Here is a 15,338-nt window from a genome sequence, read left to right on the forward strand (position 1 = left end):
CAGTTGCTGAAGTTGAACCAAAATGAGCTTGTAATCTGGCTTCTGCAACTTTGAACATGAAAAATCCAATGAGGAGAAGAAAAGCAAAGCCAAAGAGTCCATCCCAAAATCCGACAAACAAGCAAAATGAACAAAAAACATTGAATTCAATTCTTTCTGATTTTAGAAACTGCATTAAAGAAGGGGTGCACCGGTCCTGGAGATACTGCAATACCAGGTCAATGCGTGGAGTGGACAGAGCAAGCTCTTTTTCCATCTCCCTGTTCTAAAAATCCATTTAATATATGGTCCCCAGATAGGGGATGTATCAGATATTAAACTGATAAGAACAGATACTACACTTGATCTTAGCCAAAAGGCCGAGAAGCGATAACCAGAATTGGTTTCAAACTACGGAGCCACCCAAGGATCCTGAAAAGTCCATTTGTGGAGATGAGCTCCTGGACTCCCGTTAAGAAGACATGTTGTCAACCTCTAGATCCCTTACATGCCTGCACTTTTCGGCTTGCTGCTGCTGCAATCCACGCGTTTTAGATCTGCATAACTCCACCTCTTTAAACACAGCACCTTCACCCCCTGCTGTTCCCACCCGCCTCAACACCGTTGGAAGGGAGGAGAACCAATTAAGGCGGGGGGTGGGGTGGAACGAGCAGCTGTCTACCCTTAGCAGGAGGGCTCCTGATTACATACCTCTCCTGCTGCTGCTGCTGGCTGTCCAGCAGCAGACTGAAGGTGGCTGTTGCTGTGCACAGGTATATAAAGGCTCAGAGCCTATTATGACACGCGCAGCCAGCGTTCCATTGCCACATTCCATCTACTGCAGGCAGGATACCTGGCTGGCTGAATGTCGCTGAGAAGCTCACAGAGACCGCCATAAGCAACAGTTTAACAGAATGCCACAGACTAATCAACCAAACTTTTTGGGTTGGGTTCTCTTTTATAGTCTGCAGGCATTAAATGAAAGAAGTCAGTGTTCCAGCAGAAGGAGACAACGTTTCAGAAAAGGCATTGTAGCAAACCAAAAAAGAAATTTTAAGTGCAGCAGAGTAACCAGCGCACATACCTGTTAGCTCAGGTGAGTTTAAAAGGCTGCTGTTGATAACAAGGGCATTTGCTAAATAGATGGTGTGTGTGCAACAATATACTGAAAGGTCAATTATATTGTGCAGCTTATCTCACCACCTGTAGTTATTTAGGTGAAAGCTCCAAAATGCTTGCCTAATATGTCTGTTTATCCAAAAGGAAGTAAAAAGGGAGAGCTAGAAAGATAGCATTGCATCACATTACATGGCAATGCAATGCACAGTTGCTGAAGTTGAACCAAAATGAGCTTGTAATCTGGCTTCTGCAACTTTGAACATGAAAAATCCAATGAGGAGAAGAAAAGCAAAGCCAAAGAGTCCATCCCAAAATCCGACAAACAAGCAAAATGAACAAAAAACATTGAATTCAATTCTTTCTGATTTTAGAAACTGCATTAAAGAAGGGGTGCACCGGTCCTGGAGATACTGCAATACCAGGTCAATGCGTGGAGTGGACAGAGCAAGCTCTTTTTCCATCTCCCTGTTCTAAAAATCCATTTAATATATGGTCCCCAGATAGGGGACGTATCAGATATTAAACTGATAAGAACAGATAAGGTTTCAACGCAATTTTATTGATTCAAAAGTATATTTACAAAGGTTTTAAAAAAGAACATTTATAACATTACAATAAAATGATAAAACATGATAATAATCAATTCAAGTTTTTTGTAAAAACACAATTTACCATCATAAAACCATTGTAACAATTAAGAAAATCATAATTACAGATGTACTTGGGTTTATTTAATTACCACTAATTGTGTTCCATAATTGTACACACCACATAGAAGCCGCTTCTTTTGCTCCATACAGTTTTTTATCTCTGAGATAGTAAATATACATTTCACTTAAAGCAATTTTTATACAGTCTGTTGAATCAATATGATCATGTTTGAAGAGTAAAATATTTCTAACTTTCCACATGGCATTTTTAAAACAATTAATAATAATCCAGGCAACTCGGAATTGTTTAAAATTTGGACACTTAAAAAGACCATAAAAGACATAAAAGTGATTAAAATCTTTCAGGCCACATGCCCATTTTAAAAGTGGGCCTACCTTTCTCCAAACCTCCTGTGCAAAATGACAATTCCAAAAGAGATGCAATACAGACTCACTTTCCCCGCATATATCTCTTGGACATTTGGCTCTCGCCACCAGCCCCCGCCTATGTTGAAACTCACGGGTAGGGAGGCACTGGTGGACGATAGCCCAGGCAAGGTCCTTGTGTACATTTGCAAGATATTTCCCGTACACATTTCGCCACACCGTTTTGGACCTTGCCTGTGAAAAATTGGAGACAGGAATTGTGTCCTCAGAGTGTCTGCAAGCAATAGATACCTTCCTTTGGTCCCCCAATATATCAGGCTCCAATTCCTGGAGACCTAGAAGTCTGACCGTTTTCTCAAGTATCACATACTGTTTAGGTGGGCACAGGAGCACAGGAGAACTTAAAGGTAGGCTAAACCACCTTTTAAAAATCATTCCTGCTGCATATTTTAAAAAATAACTAAAAATGCCATCAGATTTAAAAACCTTAAAACAGAAGCAGAAATACTTTATATGGAAAAAGGTAAAAAAATTGGGTACATCTTTACCTCCATTAGATTTACATTTGTACATCAGATCTCTTTTTAACTTTTCCATTTTTGAACCCCATAAAAACATAAAAACAATTCTTGTTACTTTCTTGATTTGTAAATTGGAAGGGGGAAACACCATTGCAACATACAACATAATGGGAATTAAAACAGCTTTAATAATTAAAATTTTACCTTCCATACTAAGGTTCCTTAAATTCCACAATGAGATCTTTTTTTCTATTTTATCCATTGCAGAGTCCCAGTTAGGGTCCCCCTCATTGGCTTGGTTAAAAATAATTCCTAAAATTTTTATGTGATTTTTCTGTATCACTATCCCAGGGGTCAAAGAGGAGTCCCATCCCCCCACATTAAAACAGTCACATTTATCTATATTTAATTTAAAACCTGAGGCTTCACAGAAAAATTGTGTGTTTCTCAATACCCTCCTCAGAGATGTGGAATCTGGACATAGTATGGTAACATCATCCATGTAACTTAGGGCTTTAAGTTGCATACCCCTACTCCCGGGAATAGGTACCCCTTTAATTACTTTATCTTTTCTCAGTATGGTTAATAGTGGTTCCATAACACAGATAAAGAGCAGTGGTGAGAGAGGGCACCCTTGTTTCACCCCTGATAATAGAGGAACCCCCTTCGTTAAAAACCCATTTACAGAAATTTGACTAAAACAAGAATGATATAAAAGCATAATGCGGGTTAAAATTTTCTCTGGAAACGCCATTTTTTTAAGAACCATAAAAAGAAATTCATGCGATACCCTGTCAAAAGCTTTTTCAAAGTCTAAGGATAAAATAGCAAGGTTTTGACTTCTCTCTTTTGAATACCATATGGTATCCCTAATTATGTTGAGGGACTCAGCTATGGTTCTTCCGGGAACACCACATACCTGGTTAGGGTGAATTAATTTGGCTATAAAGGGTTTTAAACGGACTGCAATAAGTTTAGCTAAAATTTTATAATCAAGGTTTAAAAGCGTAATAGGCCGCCAGTTTTTAAGTTGGCTCCTATCCCCTTTTTTATATATTAAAGATACCAGACCTCTCCTCCAAGATGGGGGTAATTTATTAGTATTAAAAGCTTCTTTAAACAATAAAAACATATCGTTCTTTAAAATTCCCCAAAAAGTCAGATAAAACTCAATCGGTAGACCGTCTTCCCCAGGGGCTTTCCCACTGGAGAAACTTTTAAAAATCTGTAAAAGTTCCTCACTGGTGAGATCCCTAGATAAAATACCCTGGTCTAAAATATCTAACTTAAAATCAAGGGAATTAATAGCATACTCTAAAAAGGATGGATCTATAACTTTAGTGTTAAAAAGAAGTTGATAAAAATTAAAAGCTTTTCCTAACATACCCTTAATATCATTTTCACCTTCAAGATTTAGTATTGCATCCCTCCTCCCCATTACCTTTTTGAAGAAGAATCGGGAGCATTTCTCTCCTTCCTCCAGGTGCTGTACATGGGAGTTAAAAATTATTTGTTTTCCTTTTTCATTAAGAGCATTTTTTATTTCAGACTTAAGATTTGCAATATCATCATCCACATCAATACCAACTTCTTTTAGTTTAAAGAGTACTTGTAATCTCATATTAAAAACATAAAACCACTGCTTTTTCTTTTTTGCTTTCATTTTCCCTGCCTTAATAAAAAATAATTTAATCTTAGGTTTAATGCTCTCCCACCAATCCAGCATCGAGGCGCGGGGGTCTCTCTTTGATTGCCAGCACTGGTAGGCCTGCACAAACCTCTTTTGAATATCAATATCCTCTAGGAGAGTTGTATTTAATCTCCATGGGCCTCTTGAGGTATTTTGTTCCCCTGCTAACTCTAAAAACACAGATAAAACTTTATGATCAGAGAATAAATTAGATAAAAGAAAACATTTACAAGGTTTAAAGGCAGTAGAAGCAAATATGAAATCAATTCTAGAAGAAACTCTTCCATTGGACCATGTAACACCTGGATCCGCCGGCAAGAGTTCCTTCCAGCAGTCCTGTAATCTAAAATCATCAATTAAACTTTTCAACAAATAGGAGGTACGGTCTTTACGATTCACATCCCCACCCTGCCGGGATTCCCCATCACGTAAACAATTAAAATCTCCTCCCACTAGCAGGGGGGTTGACCCAACACAAAATAATGGCAATATTTCAAGTAAATCCGCCCTTTCCTGCTTCCCAGGAGGAGCGTACACATTTAATAAACGTAAAGAAAGTCCATTAAAAACAAGATGTATTAAAATAGCTCTGCCAGGTATAATTTCAGTCACAGATTGAATGATGGTAGAATGTCCACGGCAAAGTAGTCCAACTCCGGCAGCACGACAGTCATTAGCACCGGACCACACAGAAGCGCCCAGTTTCCAGTCTTCTTTTAAGTCCTTATAATTTAAATTACTCTGTATACCACATTCTTGTAGAAAGCAGAAATCAAAGTCCAATGTCTCTAAATAAGAAAATAAAGCAGCCCTACGTGTAGGGCTCTTTAGGGACCTCACATTTAGTGAGGAGATTTTAAGAGGAACAGACATTAAGAAGAATCAGGATCTGAAGATGGGAAGAAGTCAATACACGGCACCTCCTCCTCCGCATCTCCAGGGGTCAGGATTTGTTTAATATTACCGGGATCTGAAGCAGGCAAAAAGGCATCATCCACTTTTGGCTCCTCATCTGGACCTCGACATCCGTGTTTTCTTTGGATATCAGGTTGCTTTACGTCCTCCCGTTGCCTTTTCAGAGGCTGGGAGCTGTCCATCTTTTCCAAGTCCTGTGCATCTGCAGTCCTCATGGCGGTCTGGTCTATGGAACGGGTGTCATCCCTCTGGGTCGTCTTGTCCTCTGGTCTGGTCACGGAACTACTGCGACTTCTGGTTCGAGGACCAGGGCTCGACTGGGTCTTAGCCGGGTCCTTTTTACTTCGCGCCCTAGAGGTCTCTCTTTCCGACACACTGGTTGATCGATTAAGGAGCGTACCCTTTTTGCCCTTACCCAAGATCACCGATGATGGTGTGGCGAATCTGGGTGCTTGCTTAATCGGGGTACTAGAGGTCTCCTCAGTTCCACATAATGCCGGTGGTGCATTCATGCTGGATGAGGACCCTTCCTCTTGACTCTGAGATACGGCAACATCTAGAGCCAGAACATCGATCAATTCCACAGAGAGCGAACCCTCGGTTAATCTTATGGAACCCCTACGACCGTCCTTCTGTGGAACTACCAGCGGGCCCTCTGGCGGAGCCGTTGAAGGATTTGGTCCGGACCCGTCAGCGTGCGCCAACCCAGGTCCAGGGGCAGGTGTAGTAATACTCCCTCCGAAGTATTCTTGGATAGTCAGTTGACCTGACTTAAACATGTCATATGTTTTTGACTTTTTGCTCGGACAATTCCTGAAGGCGTGACCTGCCTTCCCACATAGGTTACATACGATCTCAGAGTCACACGTAGCGGAGGTGTGCCCACTCTTACCGCACTTGTTGCAAAAGACTACATGAGCCCTTGTACAATTTTCTCGTGTATGCCCATATTCATGACAATTCCGGCATTGAAGGGGCATTCCTGGGTAGCGTAGGAATCCCCTGACATTACCAATGGCAAAATTAGCAGGCGGGTGGTGAAGACCACCAATGCCGCTCTGATCTGGATGGAACTTCACCAGGTATTTCCTCTTCCCATTCCAGAAGCGCTGGGAGTTGAGGATATCATGTGAGAAGCGCACTGACTTGCAGTAACGCTTCAAAAAGGTTTCGATATCGCCCTCAGAGACGAATGGGCTGTACATGAAGATCACCAAGGGTACTTCCTCTTCACCGTACAGGAAGTCAAAGCTCAGCCCGTTCAGTCTCTCATCGTCCTTGTCCGCAACCATCAGTGCTGCATGGATATTATCACAGCATGATTTAGCCATAAAGGAAATGGTATATCGCCCACGGAATTCCTGATCGTAAAGACACAGGATCTTATCTCGCTCCAGGTGGAAGAACCCAAAAAGAATCTCATGCACGATGTACTGCAGATTCTTCTCATGGCGCTGGCATTCATCCACCATGATTCTAATGGACTGTCGCAGTGGAGTCTCCCCCACCGCAAATCCAAAAGAAAAAGGCATTTTCGGCCCTCAGGGACTAAGCCCTCACCCAATAGTAACAAGGGAATGAATCCCACAAAAGCAGGAACAAACCCAAGACCGAGGGAGGGGTACCCCAAGAACTTACACAGCCCACTAAGCGATAAAGCTCAGCAAAGGAAAACGCCCTTATTTCCTCGGGTCGCCCCGAAGACAAGACGCGATCGCTCCCCGTTGTCCGGGGACTAAGCCGACCTGCCAATAGCTGCAAGGGGGTGAAGCTCCCTCCGTTAAGAGAGAGCGATCCCCCAAGGCCAACAAGTCGGGTACCCCAGGCACCTCCTAGCCGAGACCAAGGCAGCAACCGTTAGATCACTGCACTTGATCTTAGCCAAAAGGCCGAGAAGCGATAACCAGAATTGGTTTCAAACTACGGAGCCACCCAAGGATCCTGAAAAGTCCATTTGTGGAGATGAGCTCCTGGACTCCCGTTAAGAAGACATGTTGTCAACCTCTAGATCCCTTACATGCCTGCACTTTTCGGCTTGCTGCTGCTGCAATCCACGCGTTTTAGATCTGCATAACTCCACCTCTTTAAACACAGCACCTTCACCCCCTGCTGTTCCCACCCGCCTCAACACCGTTGGAAGGGAGGAGAACCAATTAAGGCGGGGGGTGGGGTGGAACGAGCAGCTGTCTACCCTTAGCAGGAGGGCTCCTGATTACATACCTCTCCTGCTGCTGCTGCTGCTGGCTGTCCAGCAGCAGACTGAAGGTGGCTGCTGCTGTGCACAGGTATATAAAGGCTCAGAGCCTATTATGACACGCGCAGCCAGCGTTCCATTGCCACATTCCATCTACTGCAGGCAGGATACCTGGCTGGCTGAATGTCGCTGAGAAGCTCACAGAGACCGCCATAAGCAACAGTTTAACAGAATGCCACAGACTAATCAACCAAACTTTTTGGGTTGGGTTCTCTTTTATAGTCTGCAGGCATTAAATGAAAGAAGTCAGTGTTCCAGCAGAAGGAGACAACGTTTCAGAAAAGGCATTGTAGCAAACCAAAAAAGAAATTTTAAGCGCAGCAGAGTAACCAGCGCACATACCTGTTAGCTCAGGTGAGTTTAAAAGGCTGCTGTTGATAACAAGGGCATTTGCTAAATAGATGGTGTGTGTGCAACAATATACTGAAAGGTCAATTATATTGTGCAGATTATCTCACCACCTGTAGTTATTTAGGTGAAAGCTCCAAAATGCTTGCCTAATATGTCTGTTTATCCAAAAGGAAGTAAAAAGGGAGAGCTAGAAAGATAGCATTGCATCACATTACATGGCAATGCAATGCACAGTTGCTGAAGTTGAACCAAAATGAGCTTGTAATCTGGCTTCTGCAACTTTGAACATGAAAAATCCAATGAGGAGAAGAAAAGCAAAGCCAAAGAGTCCATCCCAAAATCCGACAAACAAGCAAAATGAACAAAAACATTGAATTCAATTCTTTCTGATTTTAGAAACTGCATTAAAGAAGGGGTGCACCGGTCCTGGAGATACTGCAATACCAGGTCAATGCGTGGAGTGGACAGAGCAAGCTCTTTTTCCATCTCCCTGTTCTAAAAATCCATTTAATATATGGTCCCCAGATAGGGGACGTATCAGATATTAAACTGATAAGAACAGATACTACACTTGATCTTAGCCAAAAGGCCGAGAAGCGATAACCAGAATTGGTTTCAAACTACGGAGCCACCCAAGGATCCTGAAAAGTCCATTTGTGGAGATGAGCTCCTGGACTCCCGTTAAGAAGACATGTTGTCAACCTCTAGATCCCTTACATGCCTGCACTTTTCGGCTTGCTGCTGCTGCAATCCACGCGTTTTAGATCTGCATAACTCCACCTCTTTAAACACAGCACCTTCACCCCCTGCTGTTCCCACCCGCCTCAACACCGTTGGAAGGGAGGAGAACCAATTAAGGCGGGGGGTGGGGTGGAACGAGCAGCTGTCTACCCTTAGCAGGAGGGCTCCTGATTACATACCTCTCCTGCTGCTGCTGCTGCTGGCTGTCCAGCAGCAGACTGAAGGTGGCTGCTGCTGTGCACAGGTATATAAAGGCTCAGAGCCTATTATGACACGCGCAGCCAGCGTTCCATTGCCACATTCCATCTACTGCAGGCAGGATACCTGGCTGGCTGAATGTCGCTGAGAAGCTCACAGAGACCGCCATAAGCAACAGTTTAACAGAATGCCACAGACTAATCAACCAAACTTTTTGGGTTGGGTTCTCTTTTATAGTCTGCAGGCATTAAATGAAAGAAGTCAGTGTTCCAGCAGAAGGAGACAACGTTTCAGAAAAGGCATTGTAGCAAACCAAAAAAGAAATTTTAAGCGCAGCAGAGTAACCAGCGCACATACCTGTTAGCTCAGGTGAGTTTAAAAGGCTGCTGTTGATAACAAGGGCATTTGCTAAATAGATGGTGTGTGTGCAACAATATACTGAAAGGTCAATTATATTGTGCAGCTTATCTCACCACCTGTAGTTATTTAGGTGAAAGCTCCAAAATGCTTGCCTAATATGTCTGTTTATCCAAAAGGAAGTAAAAAGGGAGAGCTAGAAAGATAGCATTGCATCACATTACATGGCAATGCAATGCACAGTTGCTGAAGTTGAACCAAAATGAGCTTGTAATCTGGCTTCTGCAACTTTGAACATGAAAAATCCAATGAGGAGAAGAAAAGCAAAGCCAAAGAGTCCATCCCAAAATCCGACAAACAAGCAAAATGAACAAAAAACATTGAATTCAATTCTTTCTGATTTTAGAAACTGCATTAAAGAAGGGGTGCACCGGTCCTGGAGATACTGCAATACCAGGTCAATGCGTGGAGTGGACAGAGCAAGCTCTTTTTCCATCTCCCTGTTCTAAAAATCCATTTAATATATGGTCCCCAGATAGGGGACGTATCAGATATTAAACTGATAAGAACAGATACTACACTTGATCTTAGCCAAAAGGCCGAGAAGCGATAACCAGAATTGGTTTCAAACTACGGAGCCACCCAAGGATCCTGAAAAGTCCATTTGTGGAGATGAGCTCCTGGACTCCCGTTAAGAAGACATGTTGTCAACCTCTAGATCCCTTACATGCCTGCACTTTTCGGCTTGCTGCTGCTGCAATCCACGGGTTTTAGATCTGCATAACTCCACCTCTTTAAACACAGCACCTTCACCCCCTGCTGTTCCCACCCGCCTCAACACCGTTGGAAGGGAGGAGAACCAATTAAGGCGGGGGGTGGGGTGGAACGAGCAGCTGTCTACCCTTAGCAGGAGGGCTCCTGATTACATACCTCTCCTGCTGCTGCTGCTGCTGGCTGTCCAGCAGCAGACTGAAGGTGGCTGCTGCTGTGCACAGGTATATAAAGGCTCAGAGCCTATTATGACACGCGCAGCCAGCGTTCCATTGCCACATTCCATCTACTGCAGGCAGGATACCTGGCTGGCTGAATGTCGCTGAGAAGCTCACAGAGACCGCCATAAGCAACAGTTTAACAGAATGCCACAGACTAATCAACCAAACTTTTTGGGTTGGGTTCTCTTTTATAGTCTGCAGGCATTAAATGAAAGAAGTCAGTGTCCCAGCAGAAGGAGACAACGTTTCAGAAAAGGCATTGTAGCAAACCAAAAAAGAAATTTTAAGCGCAGCAGAGTAACCAGCGCACATACCTGTTAGCTCAGGTGAGTTTAAAAGGCTGCTGTTGATAACAAGGGCATTTGCTAAATAGATGGTGTGTGTGCAACAATATACTGAAAGGTCAATTATATTGTGCAGCTTATCTCACCACCTGTAGTTATTTAGGTGAAAGCTCCAAAATGCTTGCCTAATATGTCTGTTTATCCAAAAGGAAGTAAAAAGGGAGAGCTAGAAAGATAGCATTGCATCACATTACATGGCAATGCAATGCACAGTTGCTGAAGTTGAACCAAAATGAGCTTGTAATCTGGCTTCTGCAACTTTGAACATGAAAAATCCAATGAGGAGAAGAAAAGTAAAGCCAAAGAGTCCATCCCAAAATCCGACAAACAAGCAAAATGAACAAAAAACATTGAATTCAATTCTTTCTGATTTTAGAAACTGCATTAAAGAAGGGGTGCACCGGTCCTGGAGATACTGCAATACCAGATCAATGCGTGGAGTGGACAGAGCAAGCTCTTTTTCCATCTCCCTGTTCTAAAAATCCATTTAATATATGGTCCCCAGATAGGGGACGTATCAGATATTAAACTGATAAGAACAGATACTACACTTGATCTTAGCCAAAAGGCCGAGAAGCGATAACCAGAATTGGTTTCAAACTACGGAGCCACCCAAGGATCCTGAAAAGTCCATTTGTGGAGATGAGCTCCTGGACTCCCGTTAAGAAGACATGTTGTCAACCTCTAGATCCCTTACATGCCTGCACTTTTCGGCTTGCTGCTGCTGCAATCCACGCGTTTTAGATCTGCATAACTCCACCTCTTTAAACACAGCACCTTCACCCCCTGCTGTTCCCACCCGCCTCAACACCGTTGGAAGGGAGGAGAACCAATTAAGGCGGGGGGTGGGGTGGAACGAGCAGCTGTCTACCCTTAGCAGGAGGGCTCCTGATTACATACCTCTCCTGCTGCTGCTGCTGCTGGCTGTCCAGCAGCAGACTGAAGGTGGCTGCTGCTGTGCACAGGTATATAAAGGCTCAGAGCCTATTATGACACGCGCAGCCAGCGTTCCATTGCCACATTCCATCTACTGCAGGCAGGATACCTGGCTGGCTGAATGTCGCTGAGAAGCTCACAGAGACCGCCATAAGCAACAGTTTAACAGAATGCCACAGACTAATCAACCAAACTTTTTGGGTTGGGTTCTCTTTTATAGTCTGCAGGCATTAAATGAAAGAAGTCAGTGTTCCAGCAGAAGGAGACAACGTTTCAGAAAAGGCATTGTAGCAAACCAAAAAAGAAATTTTAAGCGCAGCAGAGTAACCAGCGCACATACCTGTTAGCTCAGGTGAGTTTAAAAGGCTGCTGTTGATAACAAGGGCATTTGCTAAATAGATGGTGTGTGTGCAACAATATACTGAAAGGTCAATTATATTGTGCAGCTTATCTCACCACCTGTAGTTATTTAGGTGAAAGCTCCAAAATGCTTGCCTAATATGTCTGTTTATCCAAAAGGAAGTAAAAAGGGAGAGCTAGAAAGATAGCATTGCATCACATTACATGGCAATGCAATGCACAGTTGCTGAAGTTGAACCAAAATGAGCTTGTAATCTGGCTTCTGCAACTTTGAACATGAAAAATCCAATGAGGAGAAGAAAAGCAAAGCCAAAGAGTCCATCCCAAAATCCGACAAACAAGCAAAATGAACAAAAAACATTGAATTCAATTCTTTCTGATTTTAGAAACTGCATTAAAGAAGGGGTGCACCGGTCCTGGAGATACTGCAATACCAGGTCAATGCGTGGAGTGGACAGAGCAAGCTCTTTTTCCATCTCCCTGTTCTAAAAATCCATTTAATATATGGTCCCCAGATAGGGGACGTATCAGATATTAAACTGATAAGAACAGATACTACACTTGATCTTAGCCAAAAGGCCGAGAAGCGATAACCAGAATTGGTTTCAAACTACGGAGCCACCCAAGGATCCTGAAAAGTCCATTTGTGGAGATGAGCTCCTGGACTCCCGTTAAGAAGACATGTTGTCAACCTCTAGATCCCTTACATGCCTGCACTTTTCGGCTTGCTGCTGCTGCAATCCACGCGTTTTAGATCTGCATAACTCCACCTCTTTAAACACAGCACCTTCACCCCCTGCTGTTCCCACCCGCCTCAACACCGTTGGAAGGGAGGAGAACCAATTAAGGCGGGGGGTGGGGTGGAACGAGCAGCTGTCTACCCTTAGCAGGAGGGCTCCTGATTACATACCTCTCCTGCTGCTGCTGCTGCTGGCTGTCCAGCAGCAGACTGAAGGTGGCTGCTGCTGTGCACAGGTATATAAAGGCTCAGAGCCTATTATGACACGCGCAGCCAGCGTTCCATTGCCACATTCCATCTACTGCAGGCAGGATACCTGGCTGGCTGAATGTCGCTGAGAAGCTCACAGAGACCGCCATAAGCAACAGTTTAACAGAATGCCACAGACTAATCAACCAAACTTTTTGGGTTGGGTTCTCTTTTATAGTCTGCAGGCATTAAATGAAAGAAGTCAGTGTTCCAGCAGAAGGAGACAACGTTTCAGAAAAGGCATTGTAGCAAACCAAAAAAGAAATTTTAAGCGCAGCAGAGTAACCAGCGCACATACCTGTTAGCTCAGGTGAGTTTAAAAGGCTGCTGTTGATAACAAGGGCATTTGCTAAATAGATGGTGTGTGTGCAACAATATACTGAAAGGTCAATTATATTGTGCAGCTTATCTCACCACCTGTAGTTATTTAGGTGAAAGCTCCAAAATGCTTGCCTAATATGTCTGTTTATCCAAAAGGAAGTAAAAAGGGAGAGCTAGAAAGATAGCATTGCATCACATTACATGGCAATGCAATGCACAGTTGCTGAAGTTGAACCAAAATGAGCTTGTAATCTGGCTTCTGCAACTTTGAACATGAAAAATCCAATGAGGAGAAGAAAAGCAAAGCCAAAGAGTCCATCCCAAAATCCGACAAACAAGCAAAATGAACAAAAAACATTGAATTCAATTCTTTCTGATTTTAGAAACTGCATTAAAGAAGGGGTGCACCGGTCCTGGAGATACTGCAATACCAGGTCAATGCGTGGAGTGGACAGAGCAAGCTCTTTTTCCATCTCCCTGTTCTAAAAATCCATTTAATATATGGTCCCCAGATAGGGGACGTATCAGATATTAAACTGATAAGAACAGATACTACACTTGATCTTAGCCAAAAGGCCGAGAAGCGATAACCAGAATTGGTTTCAAACTACGGAGTCACCCAAGGATCCTGAAAAGTCCATTTGTGGAGATGAGCTCCTGGACTCCCGTTAAGAAGACATGTTGTCAACCTCTAGATCCCTTACATGCCTGCACTTTTCGGCTTGCTGCTGCTGCAATCCACGCGTTTTAGATCTGCATAACTCCACCTCTTTAAACACAGCACCTTCACCCCCTGCTGTTCCCACCCGCCTCAACACCGTTGGAAGGGAGGAGAACCAATTAAGGCGGGGGGTGGGGTGGAACGAGCAGCTGTCTACCCTTAGCAGGAGGGCTCCTGATTACATACCTCTCCTGCTGCTGCTGCTGCTGGCTGTCCAGCAGCAGACTGAAGGTGGCTGCTGCTGTGCACAGGTATATAAAGGCTCAGAGCCTATTATGACACGCGCAGCCAGCGTTCCATTGCCACATTCCATCTACTGCAGGCAGGATACCTGGCTGGCTGAATGTCGCTGAGAAGCTCACAGAGACCGCCATAAGCAACAGTTTAACAGAATGCCACAGACTAATCAACCAAACTTTTTGGGTTGGGTTCTCTTTTATAGTCTGCAGGCATTAAATGAAAGAAGTCAGTGTTCCAGCAGAAGGAGACAACGTTTCAGAAAAGGCATTGTAGCAAACCAAAAAAGAAATTTTAAGCGCAGCAGAGTAACCAGCGCACATACCTGTTAGCTCAGGTGAGTTTAAAAGGCTGCTGTTGATAACAAGGGCATTTGCTAAATAGATGGTGTGTGTGCAACAATATACTGAAAGGTCAATTATATTGTGCAGCTTATCTCACCACCTGTAGTTATTTAGGTGAAAGCTCCAAAATGCTTGCCTAATATGTCTGTTTATCCAAAAGGAAGTAAAAAGGGAGAGCTAGAAAGATAGCATTGCATCACATTACATGGCAATGCAATGCACAGTTGCTGAAGTTGAACCAAAATGAGCTTGTAATCTGGCTTCTGCAACTTTGAACATGAAAAATCCAATGAGGAGAAGAAAAGCAAAGCCAAAGAGTAAATTCCCAAAATCCGACAAACAAGCAAAATGAACAAAAAACATTGAATTCAATTCTTTCTGATTTTAGAAACTGCATTAAAGAAGGGGTGCACCGGTCCTGGAGATACTGCAATACCAGGTCAATGCGTGGAGTGGACAGAGCAAGCTCTTTTTCCATCTCCCTGTTCTAAAAATCCATTTAATATATGGTCCCCAGATAGGGGACGTATCAGATATTAAACTGATAAGAACAGATACTACACTTGATCTTAGCCAAAAGGCCGAGAAGCGATAACCAGAATTGGTTTCAAACTACGGAGCCACCCAAGGATCCTGAAAAGTCCATTTGTGGAGATGAGCTCCTGGACTCCCGTTAAGAAGACATGTTGTCAACCTCTAGATCCCTTACATGCCTGCACTTTTCGGCTTGCTGCTGCTGCAATCCACGCGTTTTAGATCTGCATAACTCCACCTCTTTAAACACAGCACCTTCACCCCCTGCTGTTCCCACCCGCCTCAACACCGTTGGAAGGGAGGAGAACCAATTAAGGCGGGGGGTGGGGTGGAACGAGCAGCTGTCTACCCTTAGCAGGAGGGCTCCTGATTACATACCTCTCCTGCTGCTGCTGCTGC

At 43.7% G+C, this 15,338-nt stretch overlaps 8 non-coding genes across 8 annotated transcripts; all 8 read right to left on the reverse strand.

The window, feature by feature from the left end:
• Nucleotides 1-180: 180 nt before the first annotated feature.
• LOC141179510 (U2 spliceosomal RNA) lies at nucleotides 181-371 on the reverse strand. Its single transcript, XR_012255519.1, has one exon. It is a non-coding gene; the product is annotated as a U2 spliceosomal RNA (small nuclear RNA).
• A 1,112-nt stretch (nucleotides 372-1,483) lies between these two features.
• LOC141179786 (U2 spliceosomal RNA) lies at nucleotides 1,484-1,672 on the reverse strand. The gene has a single exon (XR_012255756.1). It is a non-coding gene; the product is annotated as a U2 spliceosomal RNA (small nuclear RNA).
• Nucleotides 1,673-8,276: 6,604 nt separating this feature from the next.
• LOC141179220 (U2 spliceosomal RNA) lies at nucleotides 8,277-8,467 on the reverse strand. Its single transcript, XR_012255256.1, has one exon. It is a non-coding gene; the product is annotated as a U2 spliceosomal RNA (small nuclear RNA).
• Nucleotides 8,468-9,582: 1,115 nt separating this feature from the next.
• On the reverse strand, nucleotides 9,583-9,773 carry LOC141179221 (U2 spliceosomal RNA). Its single transcript, XR_012255257.1, has one exon. It is a non-coding gene; the product is annotated as a U2 spliceosomal RNA (small nuclear RNA).
• A 1,115-nt stretch (nucleotides 9,774-10,888) lies between these two features.
• LOC141179465 (U2 spliceosomal RNA) lies at nucleotides 10,889-11,079 on the reverse strand. The gene has a single exon (XR_012255478.1). It is a non-coding gene; the product is annotated as a U2 spliceosomal RNA (small nuclear RNA).
• Nucleotides 11,080-12,194: 1,115 nt separating this feature from the next.
• LOC141179222 (U2 spliceosomal RNA) lies at nucleotides 12,195-12,385 on the reverse strand. Its single transcript, XR_012255258.1, has one exon. It is a non-coding gene; the product is annotated as a U2 spliceosomal RNA (small nuclear RNA).
• Nucleotides 12,386-13,500: 1,115 nt separating this feature from the next.
• LOC141179224 (U2 spliceosomal RNA) lies at nucleotides 13,501-13,691 on the reverse strand. The gene has a single exon (XR_012255260.1). It is a non-coding gene; the product is annotated as a U2 spliceosomal RNA (small nuclear RNA).
• Nucleotides 13,692-14,807: 1,116 nt separating this feature from the next.
• Nucleotides 14,808-14,998, reverse strand: LOC141179226 (U2 spliceosomal RNA). The gene has a single exon (XR_012255261.1). It is a non-coding gene; the product is annotated as a U2 spliceosomal RNA (small nuclear RNA).
• Nucleotides 14,999-15,338: the final 340 nt, after the last annotated feature.

The sequence above is a fragment of the Phyllobates terribilis genome, unplaced genomic scaffold (assembly GCF_046119375.1).
Source record: "Phyllobates terribilis strain yellow unplaced genomic scaffold, ASM4611937v1 Scaffold_30__1_contigs__length_15301838, whole genome shotgun sequence".
In the NCBI taxonomy this organism is placed as follows: domain Eukaryota; kingdom Metazoa; phylum Chordata; class Amphibia; order Anura; family Dendrobatidae; genus Phyllobates; species Phyllobates terribilis.